Source organism: Schistocerca serialis, chromosome 7, assembly GCF_023864345.2.
Source record: "Schistocerca serialis cubense isolate TAMUIC-IGC-003099 chromosome 7, iqSchSeri2.2, whole genome shotgun sequence".
Taxonomy (NCBI): Eukaryota; Metazoa; Arthropoda; class Insecta; order Orthoptera; family Acrididae; genus Schistocerca; species Schistocerca serialis.
The window spans coordinates 212,128,833-212,155,712 of NC_064644.1; the positions used below are offsets into that span (position 1 = coordinate 212,128,833).

A 26,880-nucleotide genomic window follows, 5' to 3' on the forward strand; every position below is an offset into this window, starting at 1 on the left:
GTAATGCTATTAATAGCGATGGCAAAGACAGCCACACTTAGAACACTACCCTGAGGGATGCCGTTCTCCTGCTCAAAGCGGTCGGACAGGACGTCACCAATTCGGTATCTAAAATATCGTGGTGAGAGGAAATACTGAATAAAAAAAGGAAGACAACCACGAACACCCCATTCGTGAAGCTGCTCCAGGATGAGACGCCTTCAAGTGGTATCGTAGGCTTTCTCGATGTCAAAAAATACACCTAGAAGGTGATGATGGCTTAGGAAAGCTTGTTGTATAGCTGCCTCCAGGAGGGCAAGGTTATCGAAGGTGGAGCGAAACCTCCAGAACCCACATTGAAAGCGACTAAGGAGTTGCCAGGATTCTAACATCCAGACAAGGCAGCAGTTGACCATCCGCTCCAACTAGTGAGGGCAACACTACGGTAGCTACTCAGGCTCGTGCGGTCTTTCCCAGGTTTTAAAAAAGGAATTAAAACTGCCTCACACCACGAGTCAGGAAAGTGACCTGACGCCCAAATGGCATTAAAAAGTGTGAGGAGGATTTGTTTGTTGGGCCTTGTGAGGTGCCGTAGCATACTGTAATGTATCCTGTCGTGACCAGGGGATGTGTCACGAGCTGCAGAATCCAGCTCCCACATAGAAAATGGGCAGTTGTAAACTTCATGAGAGGTGGACTGGAAGTCCAGACTACACCTCTCAACAACCGCTCTATGGCAATGGAAACCCGGATCCTGACTGGTTGTTGCAGTAACCATGGCAAAATATGCTGCCATAGTGTGGGCAAAGTCTCGCGGATCCATGTGGAGAGTGCCGTTAGCCATTACAGAAGCCATGGGGCACCTCCCTCCTCTCCCAGAAATTCTCCTGATGGTCTCCCACACAATGGAACTTTTGGTGGAACGATTAATGGCGTTCAGGAACTGTTGCCACAACTTCTTCTTGCTCTCTCGAATAATGCGGCGACATTTCGCCCTCGCCACCCTAAAGGCTGCAAGATTCTCAGCAGTCGGCCAACAGTGGAACCGACGCAGAGCTGCACGCCTGGTCGTGATTGCAGAGCGGCATTCGACACTCCACCAAGGGATAGGTTGCCTCTTCCAGTGGCATGTGGAATAGATGCTTCAGCGGCAGGGTGGACCGTTTTGGTAATATGATCCACCCATGCCTCAACATTCGCACAGTGTTCAAACTGGGCCAACTGGCTATAAAGCGTCCAGTCGGCCCCACTGAGCACCCATCTTGGTGGTCTCCTTTCAGGGCCCATGCCATCTGGCAGGTGAATCCAGATTTGGAAGTGATCACTGCCATGCAAGTCAGCAACCATTTCCCATTGAGCACTGGCGGCAAGGGCTGGAGAGCAAAGTGAGCGATCAAAGGCAGAGAACAACCCAGACACTGTGCAGAAGTGAGTGCTCTGTCCTCCATTGAGCAAGTAGGCACAGGATGATAGGTGAAGCCTCTCAATTGCTCTACCCCTGGGACAGGTAATTGCAGAGCCCCAAAGCACATTGTGGGCATTAAAATCACCGCAAATAATGAACGGCTGGGGGAGGTGTGTAAGAAGTTTGGTGAGGGCCACTTCATCAAGTGCATCATGTGTGGGCAAGTAAAATGAACATACAGTCAATGGATGATGTATGTGCACAGACACAGCGACAGCCTGTAAAGTCATTGTAAGCGAGAGAGGTGAGGAGTGGTAGTCCGTCCAGACGAAAATACCTACGCCTCCTATAGCTCTCTCTCTCTCCACACAGGTCGTCCTTTTTGTGGAGCGTATAGCCTCGTAGCTCAGGGGAGTATGATGATGGAAATAAGTCTCCTGGAGACACAGACGTCTACCCTGAGAGAGTAGACGAAGTTCCTACACATGCATCCTGAACCCCTGCAAGTTCCACTGAAGTATGGGAGCCATCTATGGTGGGGTTAGCACCTTCATCCTGTATCTCCGTCTGGGTGGGGAGACTGCAGCAGGTGGAGGGGCAGGCATGGGGCGAGATGATTGCCCCACACATACGTCGTACTCCATCAGCTCTGGGGAATAGTCAGATGAAGCCTCACATAAAACAACGTCTGCATGGTCAGATGGTTTACCACGTGATTTGACCCGCTGTTGCTGCTGTATAGAAGCTTTCTGCGGTTTTGTGGGCTTTTGGGGGAGCCGACGTGGGAGGGATAATGGCTGTACTGGGCTTCGGAACAGCCTCAGCTGTTGGAGGCACCAGGGGCTGGCCCAAGTTCGCCACTGTACCTTTGTCTGCCGTTCGAGTAGGGGCTACAGGCTCTGAAACACTGGCTGTGTTGCAAGTGCACTGACATCTGCAGGTGCTAGTGCCAACACTCACCACCTCTGTCTGCATAGAGGCATCGGCTTTTGGAGTGGGCTTCTGAACCATGGATGCAAAAGATGCAGCAAATGTGGGAGGGTGCATCAACTTGTAGATCTTTTTGGCCTCACCATAGGGGATACGCTAGGTTGTTTTTATTTCCTGGACTTTGCGTTCCTCCAAAAATACTCGGCAATCCCTACTCCATACAGGGTGGTTCCCAGAGAAATTGATACATTTGTCTGGAGACGAGCAACCAACTCCTTCATGAGCAGCCTTACTGCAGTTGCCACAAGTCGCTTCACCTTTACACCCTAAGATGGTATGCCCAAAACACTGGCACTTAAAACAGCGCATTGGGGTCAGAAAATAAGGCCTCGCACTAAGGCGAAGGAAGCCAGCTTTAACATGTTAGGAAGTTTCGTGCTACTGAAGGTCAGAATAAAGGAGTCAGATTTGACAAGATTGCCATCAACCCTCTTCATGATATGTTGTACATCAACAATACCTTCCAGAGCCCACTCACGTTGCAGTTCTTCCTTGGGAATGTCGACTAGATCCCGGTATGTCACAACACCTTTGCTATAATTGAAGGTGCTGTGCAGTTCAGGGTGTATGGCATACTCCCCAAGGCATTTAGCAGAATGGAGGTTAGATGCTTGCTGGGAAGTAGAAGTTTCCACAAGCAAGGTCCCATTACACAAGCGCTTCACTGATTTTAAGGAGCCACAGATTCATTCCAAACCCTTTTGTATATAGAAGGGCGAAACCTTCTCGAAACTACCCTCCTTCCGTTTCACAATGAGAAACACATTCTGATTACCAGAATGCATTCTGTTACTAAAGACTTTACTTGTCAAAGAAGTGCCAGAGTGAGTGGGGCTAACTGCACAAGCCCTCATGAGAGACTGGGTGTTAGAACCTTCCAGTGGCACACCCTTTCTGCTGGGAGGAGGAAAAGAGAATTTCGAAGGATCCATCTCGGTCCCACGAGCAGATAAGGAAATAGAAGTCCACCTAGACAGAGCCACGCAGGCCTAGGTAAGCCTTATACAACTGAGGTGCGGCAGGTACCCCAGAGGTTGCCCGCTAATGACTGTTCCAACTCAACAGCCATGCATCTCACCAACGCGCAGCACACCTTGAGATTGAGGGGTTGTTTATAGAGGTTTATTCCATCCTCACAATCCAGGAGGTCAAGCCAAGATCCCCATTCCCTGAGACACACAACGTCCCACCGCCTAACCGCACAGTGGTCGTTGAAGTATGCCCACAGGTTACGGTGACAGGGGACTGGTGGCGCTTACCAGTACCCAGCTCAGGTACCTCGGGGTCGCCACCTGAATGCCGAGCCCCTGAGGGCAAAGTCAAATGTGTGTGTATACTGATTTGGAAAAGATTATACTGACACCTTTAGTCCTACAGCAAGATCTGAGACATGAAACAATTTTATATAAGGACTGCATTTCTAAATGGTATTTTTGAAGAAGGAATTTTAATGCATGAGTCAGAATGCTACGACAGTAATAAGGGACCTGTAAGCAAATTGTTGGAAACTATGGTTTGAAGCAAGCATCAAAATGCTGATATACATGTGCTGTTAAATTTCACAGTGGATGTAATGTCTGAGAGATCTGAATTGATCTTTACATGTTCCACAATGAAAGTACGACACCACTACTGCTTTTTCCTGCTGATGATGGGCTGATTATGGAGCAAAGCTGTAAGTGTAGGCAGATGGGCTGAAGAACACAAAGCAGGTCAGTATGCAGTGTACATGACTTTAGCGGGTACAGCACCACAACAGGTGCACTTTGGCATATATAAATACTGACTGTCCAGCAAATCACATCATCACAGCATTATTCAAATCTGCAAGTCATTGGGTAGTCGACAATCATTGTGTCAACCCCAGCTGATGTCCAGACACATCATGATGAGCTGGGGATCAAACTGAGGCCCTCCCAGCCTCTAGGCCACTGGGATCACACAGCCAGATGTTACTTACCTCAGCTGGACAGCTACGGCTGCCTCACTAGCAGCGAAACAAAATAAGTCAGCCACATCATCACATGACACAATGCTGCTGCAGAATGTCTACTATGCTAGGTTTCTCTGTGCTTGGGTCGTGCCAAGTGCCACCTCTACCACAATGCTTCTCCATTATGAGATCATGGAACATGGATGCTGTGGATCAATGTCACACTCGCCACATGATGAGAGTACACAACTGCAATAAAACTGTTGAAATGATAAATTTGTATGCATGCCACCTGTCTTGCTATGGCCACTTTACGCAACTGACAGACTCCTGTAGTGTCCATCTACCCATCATTCCCCCAACTCTCAGGTGGAGTGAGCTGTATGCCATCTTGACAACCTGCAGAACACCTTTCCACCCATTGGTAGTGGACATTTGTTGCTAATCTGCTACAATGAGCTGTGCTGAATGAGAGAGTAAATTTATTGAACAGTTGGCTAATTGCTTCCACATCACTGTAGACGATCTGGACACCTAGGTTTATAAATCAAGAACTTAGAAAATTGGATTCAAATAAATCAGTCTGCATTTAAGATGAGGAATTTACAGAAGTGCGGCATGATGGATCAAAATCATTATCTTTACCAACAGAAACAAGATGGATAGCAGGTGGGTCACTGGCTTTCAATAATGCTGAACTCTATTTAGGAATAGTTGCAAATCTGATGAACTTAATACAGCCCACAACATAAAATTTATTGTACACAGTTAATCTAGCTTTGACAGTTCAAGATGCAGAAACACAGGTGCATCATGCACTGCTGAAAATAATACTTAGGTATACTAAAATGACTATATTATGAAAAGGACATATTGCTACTCACCATATAGCACAGAAGTCGGTAGCAGATACACAGAACAAAAAGACTATCAAACGAGTATGCTTTTGGCCAAAAAGATCTTAATCAGAATTAGACAACACCAACATGCAATCACAAATCACACACACATGACCACAGTCTCTGACTGCTCAGGCCAGACTGTGAGCAGCAGTGCATGATGGGAGAAGCAGTCTGGGTGGTACTGGTACATAGGGGGCTGGGATGAGGAGGGGGAGAGGTAGCAGGGCAGGAGTGGGGGACGATAAAGTGCTACTTATGGGAGCATACATGGACAAGGTAGAGAGAGGGTAGGGCAGCTAGGTGAAGTCACGAGCTTAGACAGAAGACAGGGAAGGGGGAGGGGAGGCAGGGGGCAGTGGATAACGAGAGAAGTAAAAATATTGTGAGTGTATTGGTGGTACCACATGGTATCCCACTTGTCACTACTATTGCCACCTCCCTTAACACTAATATTCCTAATGCCCTTGGCCTTGCCACCATTGAACTCTACATTTCCCAGTGCCCAATGGATTTCACGCCTACAACCTACTTCCCAGTTACAATGATCAACTATATCCTCACCCACAATTACTTCACCTATAAAGGCATCACCAGCAAACAAATACAGGGTGTGGCAATGGGCACCCGCATGGCAGCATCCTATGCCAACACATTCACAGGCCGTCAGGAGGAATCCTTTCTAACCATCTAGAATACCAAACACCTTACCTGGTTCACATTCACTGATGACATCTTTATGATCTGGATCGAGTTCTGAGGGCCCTGTGCCCTATCCACATTCCTCAGGAATCTCAACACCTGCTCCTGCACTCACTTCATCTGGTCCTCCTCAACCCAACATGGCACCTTCCTTGACATTGACCTCCTCCACACATATCAACTTATTCAACTGTAAGAAATACCTCCACTTAACAGCTGCCAACCATTTCATACAGCCTAGTCACCCCCCCCCCCCCCCCCACCACCACCGCCATGAACCGTGCCTGCCGTTGGTGGGGACGCTTGCGTGCCTCAGCGATACAGATGGCCATACCATAAGTGCAACCACAACGGAGGGGTATCTGTTGAGAGGCCAGACAAACAGGTGGTTCCTGAAGAGGGGCAGCAGCCTTTTCAGTAGTTGCAGGGGCAACAGTCTGGATGATTGACTGATCTGCCCTTGTAACACTAACCAAAACGGCCTTGCTGTGCTGGTACTGCGAACGGCTGAAAGCAAGGGGAAACTACAGCCGTAATTTTTCCTGAGGTCACGCAGCTTTACTGTATGGTTAAATGATGATGGCATCCTCTTGGGTAAAATATTCCGGAGGTAAAATAGTACCCCATTCGGATCTCCGGGCGGGAACTGCTCAGGAGGACATCATTATCAGGAGAAAGAAAACTGGCGTTTTACGGATTGGAGCGTGGAATGTCAGATCCCTTAATTGGGCAGGTAGGTTAGAAAATTTAAAAAGGGAAATGGATAGGTTAAGTTAGATATAGTGGGAATTAGTAAAGTTTGGTGGCAGGAGGAACAAGACTTTTGGTCAGGTGAATACAGGGTTATAAATACAAAATCAAATAGGGGTAATGCAGGAGTAGGAGTACATTATACCAACATACCCATTTCTGCAGACCTTGATCTAAGTGTACACTATATGATCACAAGTTACTTTCTGAATGCATTTCTTTTAACCTGAAACTCAGCTGTTAATGTTTCTAACCTCAAAATTGAACTGACAGTGATCTAAACTCATTTGACGGCACTTTAACCTCAACTTGCATCAGTATTTTCCAGCATTTTTCTTTTCATCATTTCCAGTCTTGCCAACAATGGCAAGAACAGTTCACTGAAACTGGACCTGTAACCTGTTAAGCTGAATAGTTTCCACACTAACAGTAGTTTGCAGGCTGTAGTTTCACACTGAATATTTACTCCCAGTCATACATTGTACCAGAAAAAAACTGATAATTATACTGAGATATGCCTACCTCATTAAACAATCAAATACAAATATATTTAGGACAGTAACAATTATGAGGCAACTTGTTTATGTAACCCCCCTGCGTTAATTAGTTGCAGTTTGTGTTGATGAAATTTACAGTGAACATTACTTGTAATAACTTTTTTCTGTAAAAGAAAAAGACTTACTTTTATTGTTCACTATTACTTTAGTGCTACACTTACGTTCACGTGTTTGATTGTACTGATAATTTAATTTTTTATGGTGTGTGCTGTGTCATGAAGCAGAATAGTATTTAAAGACATTACAAGTTCACTTAAATAGAGTGGTTGAAAGAAAGAAAAACACACCATTGATAAGTTCTGATAGTTCCCTTGTCGCCTGAATATACCCACGATGTACTGAATTCTTTAAAAAATATTTTTTTTTTTTTTTTTTTGTATTGTGGTTCTGTTGGTAAAATTTGTCAGTATATTATAATTACAGACCAATATCCTTAACATTTATTTACTGCAGAAGTTTTGAACACATTCTGAGTCTGAATATAATAACTGTCTTTAAAACAGAAAAGCTTGTAACCACAAGTCAGTACAGATTTAGAAAGCATCACTCAGGCCAAACTCAGCTTGCCTTTTTTTCACGATTTCCTACATACCATGGGTGGAGGACAACAGGCAGATTCCATATTCCTAGCTTTCCAGAAAGTGTCCACTGCACACTGTTGACAAGGGTCAGAGCATATGGATTAGGTTCCTAGATATGTAAGTGGCTTGAAGACTTCTTAGATAATAGATGGCAGAGTGTTGTCATTGACAGTGGGTGTTCATCAGAGACAACGGTATTACCAGGAGTGCTGCAGGGAAATGAGATAGGACCATTGTTATTCTATATTCACATAAATGATCTGACAGACAGGCTGCACAGCAATTAATTGCCGTTAGCTGATGATGTTTTGGTCTATGGGAAAGTGTTGTCATTAAGTGACTGTAGGAGGAGACAATGTGACCTGGAAAGAATTTCTAGCTGATGTGATGAAATGCAGCTTGGTCTAAATACAGAAAAATGTAGGGTAAGGTAACTAGGGAAAGCAATACTGTATCATTCAAATACAGAATTAGTAGTGTGTTGCTTGACATAATCACATCAGTCAAATATCTAGGCATAATGTTGCAACGTGATATGAAATCGAATGAGCATACCAGGTTGGTAGTAGTGAAGGCAAATGCTCAACTTTGTTTCATTGGAAAAATTTTGGGAAAGTATAGCTCACCTATAAAGGAGACAGTGTATAGAATGCTAGTGTCACCCAGTCTTTTCTACTGCTCAAATGTTTGCGATCCCCACCAGGTCAGAATAAAGGAAGAGATTAAAACAATTCAGAAGCATGCTACTAGTTTTGCTACCAGTAAGTTCGATCCGCACACAAGTATTACAGAGATGCTTCTTAAAGTCAAATGCGAATCCCTGGAGGGGAATCGATGCTCTTTTCACAAAGCAGTGCTGTGGAAATTTAGAGAACCAGCATTTGAGGCTGATTCCAGATCAGTTCTACTGCCATCAATGTACATTTTGCATCAGGACCACGAAGATAAGATGCAAGAAATTGGGGCTTCTACAGAGGCTTATAGACAGCTGTTTTTCTGTCACTCTATTTGTGAGTGGAACAGGAAAGGAAATGACATGTAATAGAACATGGTACCTTCTGTTGTGCACTGTACAGGGACTTGCAGTGTGTGTGCGCAGTTGTAGAATCATCAGTTTCATAATGGAGGGAGGCCTGGTCGTAAAAATTGTAGATGCACAGTAAGGCTGGACTACAGCAAGCAGTTCAAATGCATCTAGGTTATAGGCATTAGGTGAAGATCAAGGGGCTTCTGAAGGTTTTGCTAGTGTGGCGAGCTCCATCAAAGCAGTCATCAGACTAAAGACAGCAACAAACAAAAAATCAAAGTGCCATCAGACTTATAAAAGGATTAGGTATTTATGGGTGAGGTAAAAGCTGACAGGCAGCTAGCATTAATGGTAATATATCTTAACAATATTTCAACATGTAAACTGATTATGTACAAAGTCTTTGGTGTTATTTTAGTTGTTCTGTTTCTGTTGAAAAAATGGATGTTGCATCAAAACTCGTGTGTGATTTATTTTCATGTTTTTAATCAATAAAATACCAATTTTACAGGACTATTCAAAAAGAAGGAAGAGATTTCCAATATTGATCACTTCTAAACTACAAAAGATAGAAACATGATTCCAAAGTTCCTGGAAAGTGAAAATTTCTAATTTTTATGTATTCAATGTGAGTACCACGTGCTACACAACAAATATCAAAGCGGTGGCCCATTGCCTGCCACGCACAAAGCAGCTGGTCTCTTGTTATCAAATTCACAGCTTCAACAAAGCGCTGTCACAGACTTTCAAGAGTGTCAGACATAGGGGGGATAAAAATGTGATCTTTCACATAACCTCAGACATAGAAGTCAAGAAGTCACATCTGGAGACCTGCGAGGTCACTGGCGATGAAGTTCATCTTCTGCTGCTCTTCTTCCAGTCCAACATCCTCGAATGATGTCATTCAGGTCACAATGGATGTAATTAGAGGTATGAGCCAGGGTACCATCTTGCATGAAGCTGAAGTCATTTTAATCACATTAACATTGAGGAAATAAACAGTTTTGAAGCAAGTCTAGTTCTAGAATTCAAATTTTAAACTGTTGTCCACCCAGAAATGCTGGATTTATGGTGCTATCTTTTGTAATTTAGAAGATATAAATGTCTGAACTCTGTTTCTTGATCCTGAATAGCCCTGTATTTTAATCAGCTGATGTTGATTTGTTACCCATGGTTGTTCCCACTGCCAATTAGCACTTCACATGCACGTTACCTGGCAATACAGATGAATGGTGTTCTTGATCCACTGTCACATGTGGCTGCTAATATGTATTCACATTTTAGGATATCTGTTTTATTCCTGACATTGTTGCAAAAATGAAATAATGTCTCCAAGCTTTGTAACAGTGGCCATGTTATGTGACTTGGAACAGCATGTATTTTAAGATACATGTGTATTAAGGTGATAAAATTAACAACATTCAAATACGTAATACTACTATAGCTATGGGGCTTTCACCCCACAATACGTATGCTTAGTACCGTACTGTATTTAACACTGTAAGCATGATGTTGCATATGCATGTTGCCTAATGCAGAGGCATAAGAGCAGTGAGATGATTTGTCAGTAGAAACCTGACACAGCTTCTGACCATCATCAACAGCAGCAAAACAAACAAAGAAAAACACAAACACACACACACACACACACACACACACACACATTGATCAGAAAATTATTTCTCATGTATTATCTTTAATGCTATACTCTTTTTTGTGCAAAACAATGCCATAAGATAGGATGGAGAGACATAAAGAAATAATATTGTCTTATCCTGAGAGGGAGTAAGGATTTCATGTTTGACTGACAAGTGCTTAGCTCAATAGATACAACTGAAGAGAGACTTTCACGCGGGCAGTTGCAGGACTCGAACCTGTAAGGAACCTACAAGCTAAAAGGGTCTTCCAAGACAGAACTCAGTGTAATTCTCGAGGAAACTTAGGGCCGATGAAAGCCAGTCCCATGCTGATGCTGCTTGAGTAAATGATGGCACAATTGATTCTGCTGTCTTCCCAAGACAGCTCTTAGATACAAAGTACACTTAATTTGATACTTCATCTCTTAATATTGGATTCTGTGACACCTACCATTTCGTTCGTAAAATATTACAGACACTGACCTCAGAGACTACAAAATTCGTATTGTCATCTCATCAGTAGTGCCAATGGATTATTATTTCCGTTTATTTACATTTTCATGTGACTACAACTCATAAAGGTAAGGCTGGTATCTTTCTTCATTGTCAACAGTATTATACAACATAACACTCATGTTACATTTTTACCTCTGACCACGTCTTACAAAATTAGACTGCAATCATTGTTTATTTTCAACAGTTATAAATATTTTCACAAAACATGTCAATATTTTACCACTACATTCTATCACTTTGGGCATAATTGTGGGATATCTGGTTTTGAAGAATGGGATTCAGTGTCCCTAGTTCTCATTGGTAGAGGACTAGCAGCCCTCCAGTCTCTGTCTGGCTGTAGGGCAATGATTCATTAACCACTCACCATAGTCTACATCTGTTTGGCGAGTTGGGGTATATCTCATTATTTCTCATACAAATTCTGACCCAACAGTCTATACTTCCTATTCGACACATTTTCTTACTGCTATTGTGACAACATTTACAATAAATATATAGGCAACACAAGATTATTAATACACATAAAATAGTGGATCCTGAGTATCCCCTGTGGAATACTTGCCAGTACACCATCCTTTGAAGGATTCATTTGTTGATAATTTCCTCTTGTAGTTCATCAGTCTTACACCCAGCAACTTGAGAGTTGTCCAACTGGAGAACTACATGCTTTAAAGGCAGCAATACAGGTATTCCTGAGATTTTTGCTTCTCATCTTCTATAATACAATGGTCTATTTACATCATATTTGAGTTTGAGCTCAGTTCCAGTGGTTGCAGAAAAATATTAATGGATTAAGGATGAGTCCACCTTTTTGTAAGTACACAAATTAGTGTTTTACTGTATCACCCAAAAATGGGTCACAGCATTTGTAACATTCTCAGTGGGTTTCTTGCTATTTTCCTGAAAATACATACGTACGAGTTATTTTAGGATATGGAATATGAGGCATCAAATTTTGTTGTCATTTAAATCATATGTGCACTTTAGCCTTTATTTTACACTGAGTGTGTCCTGTGGCTGCACACCATAATAAGCCACAGGTCTAAATCAGAGCACTAGACATCTGCATACATTAGGGATGTTAGAAAACCGTCTGCATTAATTTTATTATCCGATCTTTAATTTGTATATTTTGGTGAAATTAATGGCATATGTTAGTTTCTGTCCTTACCGTTGTCGTATTTTCCTAGTTCTTAGCTGTGACAAGCTTGTTTTATATATCAAATGCGATTTCATGTAATTGATCTGGACCTGTGGACATCGACAAAGATTTTGTGAAGCTTTGGTACGGTGAACTATTTCGTGTGGTTTGTATATTCATGGATTCTCTTTTGCATTTTTATAGTATTTACTCACGTTTTCTCCTGTTCGTTTGCAAATACTACGTGCTGTTACTCCGCTGCAGCTTGGACACACCCGTTTCCCTGCACAAATTTACTTCTCTGATGCACTTCCTTCTGTCGTTTCTCATTTGTTTAATCTTTAGTTTTTCTTTGACGCCCGCGCACTGTGAAATGTCATCTCAATGTGTGTGTCCGATAATTCATTCAGAATGTTGAATAGTCTTTTATTACACAGTACTATTTGGTCATTGATAACTTTTTGCACCGTGTGGCAGCCTTGTGGAGACAGTAATTGTCTTCTATTGGTAAAAGTTGTGACATATGGTTTCTGTGTTTCAGGATTAACGTCTGTTTCTATGCCACGGGAGGAGTAGTCGTTTTTGATTAAATACTCTGCAAATGTGGAAAGTGTGCTTTCACTTTTCAGTGATTATAAATGCTTGGAGTATCAAATTCGGAAATTTCTGCATATTTGTCCAATGTATCTTATTGAGAAATTTCTGCATGTCTGCCCAATGTATACTGAATTACACTAATTGCACTTTGCAGGTTAGTTGGTATATACCTACTTTGTTGACTATGTCTTTGGTGGTGTTAGGTATTTTCAGTCTTTTCTGCCGAGTATTGTTTGTTTTATATGGCACATTTATACCATGTTCCTGCATGATGTTTCTTTTGTGTGTGTTATTTTGTTGCCAAATGTCATGTTGTGCCATTTTTGAATATTGTTAAAAGGGACACAGGGCAATTGAGAGCACAGGAAGTTTCTATCAAACTCAGTGAAAAGTTTGTTAACAAGAAGTCAGTACCAGAAAACACTTTTAACGATCATTTTTAAGTGTTTTAGAGAATATATGATCCCACTATTCATTACAAAATTCATGGCTGTACGTGGAAGAGGCAATAGGCCTACCTATGTAATTTGTTAAAACAAATTCAACCCACCTCTCCTACTAAAATGACTCAAAAGTAAAAGGTCACTTGGAATTGATGGCATTTTCAACAGAGTACTAAAAGCTTGTTCCCAACTGATACTGAGGATTCTCAGCCACATGTATAGTACCTCACTGAAACGGGGCATTTTTCCAGATAGACTAAAATATGCTATTGTTAAACCATTGTATAAAAAAGGGGATACGTGTGTTGCTGACAACTACTGCCCATTCTCACTTCTGATAGCTTTATCTGAAATTTTTTGAAAAAATAATGTATTCAAGAGTAACATTATGTATTAGCAAAAATGAAGTATGGTACCAATAAAATGTCAATTTGGTTTTCAGAAATGTTATTCAAGAGGAAATGCTATATATGTTTCTACTAATCAAATATTAACTGCACTGAATAACCAAACATAACCCATTCAGATAATTTCCAATCTCTAAAAGGCTTTTCATTGTGTGATCATGAAATTCTTTTAGATCAGCATATGAATACATATTTAACTGGAAGAATGCAGAAGGCCGAAATTAACATTACAGATAGTCCGCAAACCCTCTAACTGGGGAAGTATGAAGAATGGTGTCCCACAGGGTTCAGTTTTGGGTTCTTATTGTTCATAATATATATTACAGACTTGCCACTCTATATTAATGAAGATGCAAAGCTAGTTCTTTTTGTTGATCATACAAGTACAGTAATCACACCCAACAAACAAAAATCAGCCGAGGAAACTGAATAATGTCTTTCAGAAAATGATTAAGTGGTTGTCTGCAAATTGACTATCACTAAATTTGGAGAAAACACAGTATATATAATTTTGTACACTAGAGTAAATGGCATAAAACCATTTATAGATATGAACTATGAATGGAAGTCTTTGGTAATTCAAAGTTTCTGGGTGTGTGCATTGATGTTAAATTGAATTGGCAGAAACACATTGATCTGCTGGAACAGTTAGGTTCAGCTCCTTATGCTATTAGGCTTATTGCAAATTTTAATGACAAACATATCAGTAAATTAACTTACTATGCGTATTTTCATTCATTGCTTTCATATGGCATCACATTTTGGGGTAATTCCTCATTAAGAGGAAGTCATTGCAAAAAAGCATGTAATCAGAATGATAGCTGGATCCCACCCAAAATCACCATGCAACATTTATTTATGGAACTCAGGATATTCACAGTACCTTCAAGATACTATATTTACTTATGAAATTTGTTATTAATAACCCATCCCAATTCAAAAATAACAGTGAAGTGCATAGGTACAACACTGGAAGAGAGCATGATCGTCACTATTCTGGGTTAAATCTGACGTTGCCACAAAAATCTTTGGTCATTTATCAAATAGCATTAAAAGTCTGGCATATAGCCAACCAACATTTAAAAACAAGTTTAAAAAAATTCTGAATGACAACTCCATCTACTCAATAGATGAATTTTTAGATCTGAAGCAGTAATAAATATTGTGTTAAGAAAACTTACGTTAAAGTGACATGTTTCACGTCATTATGAAATGTCGTATTCATGATCTATGGAACAAGTATTTATGTATGTATATATGTATGTATGTACATACCTACTTATGTATGTTTGTAGGATGTATCTGAGGATGGCCTGCTTATCAGTTGTTGGGTGGTTTCCTGTGCTGTGAATAATTGTACTGTTTGATGTTGCTTTTCTATGCACTGAAAACCAGTGTTTTTTGGTTTTTATTGTGATGCCTAGTAAATCTATGTCTTTGTCTCTTCAGTTTCAAGGATGAAGGGTATTTTTGGGTGACCAGTACAGATGGCTCTGTGTATTCTGTAGTGTCCAATCACGTGTTTCATGTGTCAAGCAAATTATGTCATCAACATAACTGTACCGGTACATTACTTTGTACTTTTTTGTTTCCATTATTTCGTCAAAGATTTTGTTTTCAAGGTGGTTAAGGAAGATGGTGGCCAGCAGGCCACTTATCGGTGACCCCATGGGGAATCCTTCATATAGGATGTAGAGTTCATCTTTCACTCTGAAATAATTTTGACCAGTGATTACCTTCAAAATAGTTGAGACTTCCTGTGTATGTGTTTTTGGTGTAATGTTTGTCCACTGTAGTTGTCTTTCAATTACTTTAATTGTTTCTTCAGTTGGTATGTGAGTGTGCATTGATTTGGGTACATGCAAAAAGGTAGATCCAACCTTAATCCATTGTATATTTATATATTTAAAATGGGTATCACATGACGATCCGCCGCAAATGGTACTGGTCCAACGCAACAGCCATCTAGTGGTAGAATGGGTGAAACTACGAAAATTAGCAGACACACTATCCATGCGCCAGAATAGAGAGCAGTTCTAAACTGCCATCAATTCGCGCATGTGCATTAGGCAGCGATAACTCGCACAAAGGGTGTACCACAGTGCTTTTTGCTAGTTGTTTGCTTATTGTTAGGCGGCTAGTGGTTGATTTCAGAGTTTCATGTTGGGGATTTTGCACATTTTTTCAATAAGTAGGTTTCATAAATGCAGGAATAAAGCTTTTTTTCACAGTAGACTCTTTTACACTACTTGTTTGTGAAATAATTGTTTTTGTATTAATTGTTTGATATTCTAGAAATGAAATGGAGCAAAGAGGCATTAAGCAACTTAAATCTGGCACACAGCAAGGAAAAGTGTATGTATGACCCGCTGTATCAGAATAAGGTATGTCGGCAATTGTCTCTTTCTGAGTAACATGCGTATAACGTTATAAGGTGATTTTTGATTTGAATCTTAATGCCTTAGTTTATGAAAGTTCATTTTCGATTTGACTGCATCTCTTGATTTATTTCAGCATGCCTTAAAGAGAAATTGGTAGTGACAGGGGAGAATGTCTGTTCAGTTTAGTCCAGAGCGACAGACGAGAACTGCAAAACTCTGAGTAGCACATATACATAGTACAAACTTGGAAAAATTACATAAGTGCACCTTTAAGTACTGGTCCTTTAAAGTGATGCCCTAATCGGAAGATTTACTGTCGCTGCCATGGCAATAGCTCCAAAAACAAATGGGTCCTCCTAGTGCAAAGTGCTGTATAAGTACAGGTACCTGTTTAACCAAGAGTCATGATATAATACTAACTGTTGGGTATGTAATTCAGAACAGTGGTAATGTACGTAAGAGAATAACAGTTATTTAATAAATAATAATAAAAAAAGAGTTCATATTATATAGGAAACTTGAGTCGCATAAATATTTTAATTGAATGACATTCCAATATGGCACGCAGTCCCCCTTGTGTTTCGTGCTGTGGAATGAATGTCTTTACAAGAGATTAGACACGTCTTTTTGTGTTTGTGTATCTGTTCGATTACTGGACATGTGCGCCAGGTATATCACATGTGGATGGTGTAACAGGTCTACGTGAACCAGAGTCTAGTTACAGATATGCGCACTTGGGGCACTGGTGCATTGGTGCACAGTTTATGCACCTCGTGTAATTGGGGCTTAAAGCAGGTACTGTCTCTACTTATATTGGCATGTCTCACATGTTTTGATCACAACATAATCCAAGCTCCAGTACCCCTGCATTTTCCCAGAAATGTCAACTTTCCAGTATCGCATATTATGACATCAATCAGCGGTAACTCATTAGATGGAACTGTCAATCCCTCACTTTGGGAGCTATGAATAACCATTCCTCTGTTGAGATACATCTGTCAATCACAATATACTTTAGATTGAAATCCTTAGCACCTCTATAACCAGCTGCAGAATTTGTGCTTTGCGTCTTTCATGATCATAGGTAGAGACGAGCACAAAAATCTGTTTACATATCTGATGCATAACCTTAAAACTTTTACCTTTTATTGTTCAAGAGACAGTTGCACGTACTGCCTCTTGGCTTCATCAGTAGTGAGAAATCTATTTCAGGAGCAATATAGAGAACATTCTCCTAGTTTTATCAACTTCTGCTGGTAATGGCCGTATTTTATATGTATTGTACTCATTGTTATCCACTAGTGCTACACTTAGAACATAACTTAATTTACTGTCAGCTAAGAGTACACTGAAATTTGTAATATGTAATAACTGGTAACCCTGGTTCACAGTGAGTTTGGTCAGAAACTGTTATTCTTTTGTATCATCTGTAATTAACTTTAAGTACTTACAAGTATTCAGCTTGTAGTGACTATTGTTTCCTAAATCATAGTATGTGTAAATCTGTGCATTGTATATCAAACCTGACTTACTCTATATCATTTGAAGTAACTATGAAGTCAATCAAGATTTACAGGCTGAATTAAAAAAAAACAGTACAGTACAATACAATACACCCGACTATGCTCCATTTAGATCCATGCTAATCAGGGCACACACATTACCTTTGAAAAACCAAAGCATTTACACAAGAAATTGATACAGTCAAAGCAATTGCAATAAATTATGGGATTCAGAAAGAATCAGTTCACAAACTATCCAACAAAATACAGGCCAACATCAGTAGCAAAAGTACTGCATGAATAACAACTGCCAACACATTTCTTCACAAGCATTCCCTATGTAGGTATAGCATCATAAAAAATTACGAACTTCTTATAAACACCAATATTAAAACATCATTCTCCACGAAGCATGAACAGTGACACTATTTACCTCCCACAGTAAGCAAGAACACCCCACTAATGGACCATAATGGAATATATAAATTAGAATGTAACAGCTGTGCTTTATTTTATGTGGCCAAAACAGGAAAAACTTTCCACACACATTAGAAAGAACACACTGATGCTTTTACTCTTAACCACTTAAAAAAAATTCACAACAGCCAAGCACACACACCTTAATACCCACAGACTAAGTCACATCAACAACAGACAAACTGTACTCCACACAGAAAACCATAGTAAAAAATGTGATCTTTTAGAACAATTAGAAATGGTGTCATACAAAAAGAAAAATATTTTGAAGACATGTAGAATCAACAGACAGAGTTCTGCAGCCTAAGTTTTTTCAGGAATTTTAAATTATATTTTTTCCTAAAGAAACCAATATTTAATAGTACAACAATTTGATAACATAATCCACATGTGACATATTCACAAATATTTGTTTTGTAAATGATATTGTGTATAATTAATAATGTGGCTTTTTTGAAACAATAACACCTGTGTATTTGTAGTACTGCAGGATCTGTAGATTTGAAATTCTTTGACTTTTTTGACCTTTGAATACAAAATGTGCTGTAGAATGAAAAATGTATAAATGTGCATAAACATGTTTACCCCTACTGTGCTTCAAAATCATGTATCTACCATTCGAAACAGTAAGTTACTTTTCAATTTGTATTAGTTTTGTAAACTTATATTCACTGTGTGCCCACTTTCTGTATTACATTGTAATCTTACCACAGCCAAAATTAACCCAGGGCTCGAAATGCATTGTGAATTGAAATGAAATCACAATTGTGGCTGTAGGCAACTGTTCCTTATTTTACAAAAATAATACAGTCACAGAAGAAACACTGTTAGCAACGGATAAAGTCAAGTCAAATATTTGTACAATACATGTGTTTGAAACATAATTCTGATAAACTTAGTTAAACTCTCTCCATCTGAACAGATCTCGGAAGACCGAATGGTAACAACCGACTGCCATGGCATCCTCAGGCAATAAGTGTGACTGGATGTGGATATGGCGGGTCATGTGGTTGGTGCACCGCTCTCCCAGCCATTGTCAGTTTTCGTGATCAGAGCTGCTACTTTTCAGTCAACTAGGTGCTCAATTGGTCTCACAAGAGCTGAGTGCAACCCTCCTGCTATAAGCATTCAGCAAACCTGGACGGTCACCCATCCATGTGTTAGCGAAGCTCAACATCCCTAAACTTCAGTGATCTGACGGGAACCAGTGTTACCACTATGCCTGGGCTGTTGTTTCCTTATATCCAAACAACCTACCCAACTCTACTAAACACACACATCATATGGAGCTATTTTTTCTACATTTGATGAAACGAATTATGTTTATGGACATCTCTTCCATATAAGGGAACTGCAACTTTCATTGGAGTTTTGAGTTTGAGCTGTAACTTATCTCTGGAATGATGAGTGTGTTGGCTCTTTCTTGTGCCTGCGTTTTGCCCCAATGTAGTTGATCAAGATCGCCTATTTAGTTGCGTGCAGAACAATTCAAAGGAGAGTCGAAGCAGCAGTGAGACATGGGGGAAGTTACGCTGGTTACCGAGAGAGGGCAGTGACCATGTCAGTTGTCACTGTGGCAGTGCTCGTCATGCTATGGTCAGTGGTGGGCTGTGCAAGCCCAGAGTTTGTTTAGGCTGAGTATGGATTCAACACTCGTTAGTGGGCAACATGGCATGAAACTTCTCACTAATAGCGGAACTGGGGCCTTGCTACTTCTGGAGGACAGTATAGCTATGCTGAGGCCTGAATACATACAACCATTTGCATCCTATCACCATTCCAAGACTTCTGCCTGCCGCTGCAAACTTCAGTTGCATTAATTCTGGTGTCTAAGTTGTATTCTCATCTAGGATTGTTCCTGTATGATTAACTGTTGGGTGACCCTTTATGACTTTCGTTTTGAGCTGTGGTACCTCAAATGTGCTGTCACATTTTGTGTGTGAGAGCTCTTTACCCTGTAGGTACCGTTTTGCTTACAAGTACTACCTGTGTCTACTGCATTATCTACTGGGTCTGACTTATGAAAGCTTGCATCCAGAAAATGTGCTGGAGTAATATCTGTTTGTTTCAACCAAAATGCCTGGCAAGTTCTATAAGTGTGATGATGTTTGATGTACGTTGTATTGATTAGCAGCATTTGTAGTCATGTGAGTCAGTAAAATTACTGATGACAGTTGCTCTTGCAGTACTTGACTACATTCTGATTACCTCTGCTCAACTTTGTGCGCAAATAGCTCAAATTTTGTGTTATAACGTCAAGTTGAACACATATATTTCAAAACGACACAACACATAAGTCACTGAGCTAGTTGACTAAGCAAGACATGTGAACACGGTAACATTCGAATGAGCAGTGAGTCCGAGTCTGGCGGATGCTGGCCGGCTGGCCGCTTAGGTGGCGCGGCTGCTGCATGACCGGCAGACAGCGTCGCATGTAGAGGACGCGCGTAATTGTGCGGCGGCACTTTGAATGATTGGCGAGTCACAACACTTTTCCCCCCTTTAAAAATTTTGCACTGGTCTTGATGGAGGTGGCCTGGAGATTGCTAACGTCCATAGGCGTTGTTTGACTGGCCGTAAAGTCTCGAGGAGGAGGCTTCCCGTAAGGACGGAAGTGTCCCCGATGATAATGGGTCGAGATGACAGGAGAGGTAGGGGTCAAATCTGCTGGGGCCCCGTGCACCAATCTGCCCGTTGCAGCAAGTCCAGTTGATATAACAGGAACCATGGGCGATGTGTCTGCATCCGTACGAGAAGGAGGCGAGTAGATTGTCTCTGACAGATGATGGTCATCCGGTTCCTGCATGGGCACGTCTCCTGGTGGCGTCCGTTCTTGTACTGGCGCCAAGATGACGGTGAGAGGGCTGCGTTGTGAGTAATGAGAGTTGCCAAGATCCCGAGCGTCAGGTAGAGCCGAAGGTGGTGTAACAGCATTCGGAACAGGCATTGCCAGCACACGAGGCCAAAGCTGGTCCGAATGACGCACTGCAACACCCGTGTCCGTCAGGATTTCATACAGGCGTCGGCCACGGTGTCGTAAGATGCGGCCTGGACTCCATTTTGGCCGCGTGCCATATCCCCGTACCCAGACGAGGTCGTCGGCGGTGAACCGGCCAAGCGAAGGCACCTGCGGCCATGAGGTGGAAGGCCGCAGAAGATGAAGTAGCGTGCGGGGCTGTCGGCCATGTAAGAGCTCAGCCGGGCAGTGGTCGCCCATGGGGGTGAAACAGTAAGAAGCCAGAAACTGGAGAAGCGCCTCATCAGCAACAGAAGAAATCAGGAGTTTCCGCATCTGAGCCTTAAATGTGCGGACCAATCGGTCAGCCTCACCGTTTGATTGTGGATGGAATGGAGGGGCTGTGACATGCATAACGCTGTGACGAGCACAAAAATCCGCAAATTTGGAAGAGGCAAATTGCAGACCATTATCAGTAACAAGAGTAGAGGGAAGGCCTTCCAAAGAAAAAATGTGGGTGAGAGCACTTGTGGTCGCCGCGGTGGTAGGCAACGTGCAACGGACAATGAAAGGAAAGTTAGAGTAGGCGTCAATTACGAGGAGCCAATAAGTACCTAAAAAAGGTCCCGCGAAGTCGGCATGAATGCTCTCCCAGGGGGCGAAGGCCACGGTGACAGAGATGACTTCGGGGCGGCGGCCTGTGACGCACGAGGGCTGCAGGCAGCGACCAAGTGCGCTATTTCAGAGTCGATGCCAGGCCAGTACACGTGACAGCGCGCCAGAGATTTGTGCGAGAGACACCCCAGTACCTTTGGTGATGGAGGCGCAAGACTGAAGCACGCAAAGTCGCAGGTACCACAACACGCTGCGAAGCGTTTTCAGTGGAAAGGAGGATAACACAATCCCTAGCCGTGAGGCAGTAGCGCAAAGCGTAGTAGTTCCGCAATGGGTCAGAAGTCTTAGCGGACAGACGATCTTGACAACCCTTCTGAATACAGCGTAAAACCCGGGAGAGGGTAGGATCAGAACCCATAGCAGCCGCCAGCCGGTCCCCAGTGATGGGGAATCCGTCCACAACCCGCTGCTTGGCAACATCCAGGTGGAAACACAAAAGTTCGTCCCTATCGAATGCCAGATCAGGACACATGGGAAGGCGAGACAGTGCATCAGCATTCGCATGTTGAGCCATCGGCCAGAAATGAATCTCGTAATTGAAACGAGACAAATAAAGAGCCCAACGCTGGAGGCAGTGTGCAGCCATGTTGGGAAGTGACGATGATGGATGAAACAAGGAAACAAGTGGTTTGTGATCCGTAACAAGATGAAATTTGGATCCATAGAGGAAAACATCAAACTTACGAAGAGCATAAATAATGGTCAAAGCTTCTTTTTCAATTTGAGAATACTTTTGTTGGGAATCCGTGAGCGTTTTGGAGGCATAAACAATGGGTTGTTCAGAGCTATCCGAAAAACGGTGCGCGAGGACTGCACTGACCCCGTATTGAAAGGTGTCCGTGGCAAGAACAAGATGTTGGCCAGGTCGATAAGTAGCAAGGCACAGGGCCTGTTTCAGCATAGTCTTCAATTTGTGGAATGCCACATCGCATGACGCGGACCAGTGAAAAGGCACGTTTAATGCAACAGGCGATGCAGTGGCTGAGCTACCGACGCAGCAGACGGTAAAAATTTGTGATAGTATGCTATTTTCCCCAAGAAGGCCTGCAGTTCCTTAACAGATGTAGGGCGAGGAAGGGCATCAATCGCAGCGACAGTTTGCTGAAGAGGATGAATACCATCCCGAGAGAGTTGAAGCCCCGAGTACATGATAGATGCCTGAAAAAATTGTGATTTTCGGAAGATTACACTTAAGCCCGTCAGTTTGTAAGACATGAAAAAGTGTGCGGAGGTTCTGAGATGTTCTTCAGTGGTGGAGCCAGTGACAACAATGTCATCCATGTAATTTATATACCCAGGGACAGGGAGCAATAATTGTTCCAAGAACCGTTGAAAGAGAGCAGGGGCGCTGGCAACCCCGAATGGCAATCATTGGTACTGATAGAGGCCGAAGGGCGTGTTAAGGATCAGAAACTGCCAGGAAGCAGCGTCGAGAGGAAGTTGATGATAAGCTTCTGACAGGTCAATTTTAGAAAAATACTGGCCTCCCGCAAGTTTAGTGAACAATTCTTCAGGTCAGGGCATAGGGTAAGTGTTGATGAGGCATCACGCATTTACAGTGGCTTTAAAATCGCCACAGAGACGAATATTACCATAGGGCTTAGCAACGACGACGACAGGAGAGGACCACTCACTGGAAGTGACAGGAACCAAGACACCTGAAGTAGTGAGACGATCCAGCTCCCGTTTTACCCGATCACGAAGGACCACAGGAATGAGCCGAGCCCGAAAAAACGTAGGCCGAGCAGTGGGTCTGAGCGTTATATGAGCTTCAAAGTTGTTGAAATAGTTGGAGCTAAGCCCAAAATTTAGGTAAAAGTTTTGATAAAATGATGCCTCAGTGATGTTGGACAACCATTGACTGTTAAGAACAATTTTAATATTAAATTGAAGCACTCTTATCACCATTATTCATTTACTTAAAAAGCAGAAATTACATTTCTTGCTTTTACCCTTTGTTTTAATAGCTACCATCTGATAATTAATTTTGGTTCTTATGTAATCCTGATACGGTTATTGTGAATTTTATATTTACACTGATCAGCAAGAACATTATGAGCATCAATCTAATAGCCGGCAAGTCCTCCTTTAGCACAGATAACAGCAGCAACAAGTGATGGCATGGAAGCAATGAGACCTTGTGGGTCACGGGAGGGAGTTGGTACTACATCTGCACACTCATCACCTAATTCTGGTAAATTCTGTGGAGGAGGCCAATGAGCTATGATGCCACATACAGTCACATCCCAGATGTGTTTGATCGGCTTTAGATATGGCGAGCTAAGGGCCAGTGCATCAACTGGAACTCGCCACTGAGTTCCTGGAACCACTCCATCACACTCCTGGTCTTGTGACATGGCGCATTATCTTGCTGAAAAACGCCACTACTGTCAGAAAACATGACCATCATGAAGGGGTGTACGTGGTCTGCAACGAATGTATGATACTCCTTAATCGTCATGGTGTCTTCAACGATAACCACTGGACCTGTGCTTGTCCACATGAATGTTCCCCAGAATATAATGGAGCTACAGACAACTTGTCTCCATCCCATCTTCCTCTGGAAGACGACGAATTCGCTCCCTCCCATCGTCATGATGAAGAAAGTAATGGGATTCATTAGACCAGACAACACTTTGCCAGTGTCCAGGGTCGACAGCCATGTGCCCATTTCAGTCTTAGTTGTCGATGTCGTGGTGTTAACATTGGCACATGCACGAGTCGTCGGCTGTGGAGGCCCATCTTTAGGAGTGTTCAGTGCTATGTGTGTTCAGAAACACTTGTACAGTGCCCAACATTGAAGTCTGATATTAGTTCTGCCACAGTTCGCCACCTGTCCTGCTTTATCTGCCCAGCCTGTGACATCCGACATCTGTAACGAGGTGTGACCACCCAATCCCAAGACGTCTGGGTATGATTTCACCATATGTTGAAGAAACTCACCACAACACTACTCGAACACTCGACAAGCCATGCAGTTTCCGAAATACTCATAAAAAGCCTCCAGGCCACCAAAATCTGAAATCTGCTCTCGGTCAAACTCAGGTACATTCCACGCCTACCCCACTCTACACATGGACAGCACTCTCACTCAAACTACATGCACCGTGCGTGTGCCTGATTGGCAGTCATTCCTCGCCAGGTTGTGCTGCTATCGCTGGGATGGGTTTATGTTGGTAGTAGGTCGGTGGTTGTAATGTTCTGGTTGATCAGTGTACATTATGATTACCATTTTCACATACATTCTCGGGCTTGTCTCAGGCATTTTATAAGTTTTATCATAATGTTAATAATCATATCTGTTTTTCCTTAAAATTATAACTTTGCACACTTATAAGCCACATGTCAGCTATAACTTGCAAACCATAGTGGGCAAACCAAGCACACGCAGTCTTCTGATGCTGTACGCTAACAGTCGTGTGTTGACTAAACTTAAATATTGACAAACTACAAATAGTAACAGTGTAGTGCCTAACATCGTACCTAGCTGATACCAATTCTTCAGTAAACGTGGTACTTATTTTTTACTGTTTTTTATGTCTTAAAACCTTTATAAAACATTAATCGAAACACAATTTTTGTGTTTATTTGCATTGCTCTGAGGGTGGCCGCTTGTCATCCAAAGCAGATATTGATCAGGTTGTAATTATATTTTATTGCGACCAAGACTACTAAAATTGTTCATGAATTATGAGAATGTAATAATTGTATTAGGATCATTCGATGAGATACCTGCTATGAAATACTCATATGCATAAAAGCAAAGTAAAAAAGTATCGGTATTGAGATGGAAGAATGTCGATACTTTTTTCGTGGCCCTACGCATGCGCGCCCGCTTGTGTGTGTGTGTGTGTGTGTGTGTGTGTGTGTGTGTGTGTGTGTGTGTGTAAAGAAATAATCAATTGTAGCTCACATAATCTGTACAAAAATATTCCAGTCACGCTCACACAAATACGCTTAACCTTGCCCCCACCACCCCCCTCCCCGCCACCACCACCACCACACAACTTGATATGAAAACAATAAAGGCCTTATTGAAGTAAAGAACAGCAACTTTGATCGAAATTAATGCGTTTTTGTATCCATATGTCAACTGGTAGCGAAGCGAATGAAAAATGCGAAAAGTATAATCGACAGCCGGTCACATAGTACAGCTGAAATGACATACTCACATAGAAAAATCTGTTGCTATCGTCGGTACCGAACTGTCAACTATACAATGGGGGCGGTGCTATTTATTACGTACTGGTAGGAATACATGCAGCGATTTGCTTAGGCCGCTTTCACACTGTACGGTTTTGACCGTGCGGCAAAAAGCTGTTCGAGTTTTAGCCGTGACTGTGTTGCTTTCACATTACACGGTTTTTGACGCGACCAGTTGTTGGTTTAAAATGGCCCTGAGCACTATGGGACTTAACTTCTCAGGTCATCAGCCCCCTAGAACTTAGAACTATTTAAACCGAAATAACCTAAGGACATCACACACATCCATGCCCAAAGCAGGATTCGAACCTGCGACCGTAGCGGTCGCGCGGTTCCAGATTGTAGCGCCCAGAACCGCTCGGTCACCCAGGCCGGCCCAGTTGTTGGTGTCTATTCAGTTTGCGTAATGTGTGTGTGAAGATGAACCGTAAACAACTTGTTGCTTTGTGGTTGCTTCATCGCCGCAAAAGAAAACGTCGCCTTTTGTGGGTACACCCCATTCACCAGAGAAGAGAGGAAGTGGCTTTATTTTATACATTCTTTGAAGATTTGAGGAACGACGGAAATAAATTCTTTAACTATTTCCGATTGTCTATTACCTATTTTGACGAATCACATTGAAAACTTATGGATGTGTTACAACGACAAAACACACAATTCCTCAATTGCATCCAACCTGTTCAAATGCTGGGTATCACGTTAAGGTAAGTTAATACACTCCTGGAAATGGAAAAAAGAACACATTGACACCGGTGTGTCAGACCCACCATACTTGCTCCGGACACTGCGAGAGGGCTGTACAAGCAATGATCACACGCGCGGCACACCGGACACACCAGGAACCGCGGTGTTGGCCGTCGAATGGCGCTAGCTGCGCAGCATTTGTGCACCGCCGCCGTCAGTGTCAGCCAGTTTGCCGTGGCATACGAAGCTCCATCGCAGTCTTTAACACTGGTAGCATGCCGCGACAGCGTGGACGTGAACCGTATGTGCAGTTGACGGACTTTGAGCGAGGGCGTATAGTGGGCATGCGGGAGGCCGGGTGGACGTACCGCCGAATTGCTCAACACGTGGGGCGTGAGGTCTCCACAGTACATCGATGTTGTCGCCAGTGGTCGGCGG

At 42.3% G+C, this 26,880-nt stretch overlaps 3 long non-coding RNA genes across 5 annotated transcripts in view; 1 reads left to right on the forward strand and 2 right to left on the reverse strand.

Moving 5' to 3' along the window:
• Window positions 1–12,415, reverse strand: part of LOC126412558 (uncharacterized) — a 51,873-nt gene extending 39,458 nt beyond the window's left edge. The window contains exons 1-2 of the long non-coding RNA XR_007575306.1: window positions 12,333–12,415; window positions 12,148–12,227 (exon numbers count right to left, since the gene is read on the reverse strand). This is a non-coding gene — a long non-coding RNA (uncharacterized LOC126412558). The remainder of the gene's footprint in view (window positions 1–12,147; window positions 12,228–12,332) is intronic.
• Window positions 1–16,357, forward strand: part of LOC126412563 (uncharacterized) — a 52,296-nt gene extending 35,939 nt beyond the window's left edge. Inside the window, exons 2-3 of the long non-coding RNA XR_007575314.1 lie at window positions 15,860–15,948; window positions 16,079–16,357. This is a non-coding gene — a long non-coding RNA (uncharacterized LOC126412563). The remainder of the gene's footprint in view (window positions 1–15,859; window positions 15,949–16,078) is intronic.
• Window positions 1–26,880, reverse strand: part of LOC126412561 (uncharacterized) — a 570,924-nt gene that overhangs the window by 353,806 nt on the left and 190,238 nt on the right. The gene's annotated exons all lie outside the window — the stretch shown is intronic.